General features: G+C 35.3%; 1 protein-coding gene across 2 annotated transcripts in view; it reads right to left on the bottom strand.

Annotated features, from left to right (window-relative positions):
• osbpl8 (oxysterol binding protein-like 8) overlaps nt 1-2,052 on the bottom strand; it is a 91,097-nt gene extending 89,045 nt beyond the window's left edge. Inside the window, exon 1 of one of the 2 annotated variants that reach the window (XM_036210147.1) lies at nt 1,669-2,052. The gene's annotated coding sequence lies outside the window, so the exon portion shown is untranslated. The remainder of the gene's footprint in view (nt 1-1,668) is intronic. The other variant, XM_036210149.1, reaches the window with a different exon arrangement.
• Between the last annotated feature and the right edge of the window lie 2,413 nt (nt 2,053-4,465).

Below are 4,465 nucleotides of genomic sequence, written 5' to 3'. Positions count from 1 at the left end.
CGCTCCGTAAGAAGAAGATGAAGCGCGGCTCTTCCGGGGGTTTCTCCCGTGTTCATTTAAGACTAAGGTTTATCGCAATAGACTCATTTCACTATCGAAAAAAAGTAATATTGCAATAACGATAATTATCGTTTTATCGCCCAGCCCTAATATGAACCAAGTCTTCCAGACGGTCTTAAAATGAAAAGTGCTCTGGTATGATGCAGTTTGTCTGCTGTGTGAGGACTTTTGAAAGCCTGTAACCGTATAAACCTCACGTTTGCTTCAAGTATGACCTAGCATCATTTGTTAGCTGCCTCTCTGACTCCTCCTGCTTCACCGTTCAGGTATTTTGATGCGTGTTCCCGAGCAGCGAAGGACTGAAACGCATCACTGTTTGACTTGCAAATGAGCAGGTTTTCTCCTGTGACCTCATCTGTCTCCCTTTTAACAAAGCTTTGCATAAAGAATTCTGGGATTGACCTTCTTTGAATGTTCAAAAGGAGAGAATGGAAATATGGAAATGTCCAATACATAACATTAGCAAGACTTTACAGACAGGTAGGATTGGTTCATCTGTTTTAAAGAGAATGAATGAGGGTTCCAAACAGAAAGATCCTCTTCTAACACCTTTTGATGAAACAAAACTATGGAGCTAAATTGGAGCCAATATTATTTGAAACCCCAAAAAAACAAATTGAAAAAAATATTGGTGTTTAGCCAAAAAAATGTAAAACATCCAAAACTTTTTGCTATTCTAAAATAAACTTAATTATTTTTAGCTCAAATGTTCTGTTTTTTAGGTTTCAAAATTTCAATTTCAAATCTTTTTTTCATTTTCATCTTTTTTTTTCATTTTCATCTTTTTTTTTTTCATTTTCAAATCGAAACATTTTAAAAATGAAAGTGAAAAAAAGATTTGAAATTGAAATTTTGAATTTTTAAACATAAAAAAGAACATTTGAAGCTTAAAATAATTAAGTTTTCTTTTTCAAGTTAAGTTTTATTATTAGTAGTAGTAGTAGCAAAAAGTTTCTGACATTTAAAATTTTGGGAGGCCAAACACCAATATTTTTTTCAAGTTGTTTTATCTGGATTTCAAATAATATTTGAAATAAAATTTAACCTCCATACAAACTGGTTTGTGATCAACTATTGTGTTTGACTTCAGTTTAGCCCGAACAGATGATATATGCGATGATAAACACTAACAGAAAGGAGAGAGCTGCAGGAACAGAACCTAAGAACCGGATGGTAGGAGCCCTCCCTGCTGCTCATGTTCCCTGGTTTGAAGTGAAAGTTGTAACAGTAGAGCTGGAGCTGAGAGGGAAGCCATGCAACACTGCAGCCAGGTCATATGACCCACCCAGAAGCAGGGAGGAGGAGGGGGGTCATGTAAACAAACTGCTCCGAGATGCGCTGCTTCTCATTTCTGTGTGAAAAAGTGGGGCGTTTGTGTGCTGACTAGCACGTGGCTGAGAGACCCACTAGAGACGAAGCTGAAGATGGAGAAGCTGCCACAGTCTGTACCACTAATCCTGCTTTATTACGTAACACCCCGCATTGCTCGACTGCAGGGCTGCAGCTGTCTCTCCGCCGCGGATAAACATTAAAGAATTAGCAATTAGGCTAGCCGCGCTGAGGCAAACACTTAGGTCATCTATTAGGGGGGGTTGGACCGGTACTCACCGTTGCTGTAGCTCGGGGGTCTGTGGGCTGACCCACGGAGAGAGAACAAAATCTATGTTTCAAACAATAACGCAGCCCTCTGTCTGTGAGGCGTCTGTCTAAAAGGCTAACTAAAGCTAGCTGTCTCCCAGGCGCCAGCGGCAGGGATGCTCTTTGGTCCGGTGACGTCACGACGGCTCGGCGTTAAAGCGAGCGTTTAAAAAAATAGTTGAACCAACCCTGACATGTTTATCTGCTGCCCGCGGTCCCTCATTTAACATCCACTAGTTAGCTAACATCGCGCCTGTGCGATTCAGTCTGAGAACGAGGAGTTACAAGCCGACGCAGTTTACGACACTTCCGGGTTAAGTTTTCAAATTAAAAGCCTCACACATTTTCCTTTTAGACAGGGTGTCAAACTCAATCGCACAGGGAGCTAAAATCCGAAATAAAATCCAAAATAAAATTGAATTGAATTGAATTGAATTGAATTAATAAAAATAAAATAAAATTAAGCATTATTATGATTTATTTTAAATCATTTGTATATAAGGAGAAAGTGAAATTAAACCAAAAATACCACCAACTAAAAATGAATAGATCAATGATGTATTTGCAGGTGATTTGAATGGTCAAAAAAAATAAATAAATAAGCAGCAGTTTGTGATTCCTTCAAAACTGAATGCCCTGACCTTTTTTTTTTTTTTTTTTTGTTTCAGCTTTGAGTGATCTGAATCGGCAACAAGATGTTCAAGTGGTGTCTTGGGCGACTTCTGTCTGCAGCGTTTCTAAGCCTTGCTAAAATCTGTGGGGACCAGAGGACATCATATTTTCTTCACTTTCCAGGGCTGTCCCATCTCCCGTAGAGCAGGAAGCAAACCATTCTGTTGACCAATTTTGCCTCTGTTATCCCAGTGAGATGTCATGCCATCTTTTGACGAATAAAAAACTGTACATTTGTTTTTCCATAAAAGTATTTGTTGGACTTCTCAAAATAAAAAAAATTGTAAGATCCCAAACTGCACCCAGCTGAGTTGTTGGGGTCAAAAAGTATCAAATAAACCATTCACAGAAACATGTGCATTGTCATATCTTACAGCTTGAGTAAATATGACTGTTATTGCCTTTTGATGCACTTTCATCAACTTTCTCATAATTAGTTATTTTCTTTCTAGTAAAATATGACTTTTTTATTTCTTATTTTGAAAATCTTTTTTTTTCTTAAATTAGCATTAGTTCCTGTGACATTTTGATTGTAGTTTTACTGTTTGTTACTACTTGTTGATCAATTAAGTTAATGTTCTTTTTTGAACACCTCCATTGTGTCTGTTCTTTTCCTATTTTTTTAACGCAAGTGTAGCTGAGTGGCATATTTGAATTTATTTTCATAAGTGCTGTCATTCAATTAAAGGCGTTGTTGCAGTGTCGTTTTCTTTTGAAGAGTAGGTATGATGTACTTCCTGTGACATCATAACTTGACAGAACAGGTTTGCTTCAAAAAATTTTCAATGATTGTCTGATTATTTATTTCCATACAGTCTAGAAACTTTAGATTTCAGATATAATAAACACAGATTTGTTTTAAAAAAATGTTATATGGTTATTGATAAAGAATGATAATCAAAAATTAACTTTAAATATAAAAAATGGTGGTGGCTTTAGTGAAGATATACAGTGAAAGTTTCTTTTTTTTACATTTTTCATAAAAGAGAACAAAATATGTATAATCATAGTCTATCAATTATTATTATAAATGGAGCAGCAGAGAATGTTCGAGCGAAAATAAATGTTTAACTTGTGATTAGGAGGACATCTAGTGGCACAAATAAGTATAAGGATCTTGAACACATATTTTAAAATAACATTGCAAAATTGGGGTCATTGTTTTACTTTATATAGAAATAAATAACCATAAAATTAGGCATTTCTATTTTTTTAATAAAAAGTTTAGTTATAACAGACACTGTGTTGTCACTTTTACTTGATTTACTCTGAGGGTAGGGGGGGACTTTAGCCAGAGAACTGCATACATGTTATTACAAGAGGAAGTGTGCACAAAATGTACACTTTAGATTTGAAATCTTTAGGACAAAGCCAAAGTATTCAATAAAACTTGTCATGTTTGAATACTAACTGATGACCAGAGGGAAAAAATAACTGAAAAGAATTTAACTTAAAATACTTTGAAGATTATATTTTGTCTCATAAAACGCACATCAAACTTAGAAAATTTACATGTTTATCAACTAAAGTATCTCATTTTCGTATTTGATCCCAGATAGAGATCTAAATAGATAGAAAAGGGGCAACATTTAACTACATACGTTCAAACCCTGATATTCATGAGAAAAACCAGAGTTTACTGATGTCAGGTCTGTAATATATATCTATATATTGGATGTCTTAAAGTGATAATAAGCAAAGAAGCTGAATGAAATGCTAAATTAAAATTGTGATATGCCTTAAAATGTTTTCCATCATCAAACTGCAAAAGTTTATCTAAGTAAATCTAAAGACCAGGAAAAATTGAAGAAATCTCTGTGTGTCAGGGACAAGACTGTATATAAGAATAAGAATGTATATGTTTACAGTCAATGGTCAGGGACAAGACTTAGAGCCTTCTACACACGTGTCAAAGTCAAGGCCCGGGGGCCAGATCCAGCACTCTAGGTAACTAAATCCGGCCCTCCAGATCATTTTATTTTATTGTTCTTAATGGCCCGATGTTATCTTGCACTTATTTTGAATAATTTTGACTAAATATATTTTTGTGGAGAGTAAAATACTGAAAGTTATTAAAGGTTTAAGTTGATTCATT

Source organism: Oryzias melastigma, linkage group LG23 (genome assembly GCF_002922805.2).
Source record: "Oryzias melastigma strain HK-1 linkage group LG23, ASM292280v2, whole genome shotgun sequence".
NCBI lineage: Eukaryota > Metazoa > Chordata > Actinopteri > Beloniformes > Adrianichthyidae > Oryzias > Oryzias melastigma.
Note: the sequence above shows the minus strand (reverse complement) of the source record. Positions and strands in the feature narration are given on the sequence as shown.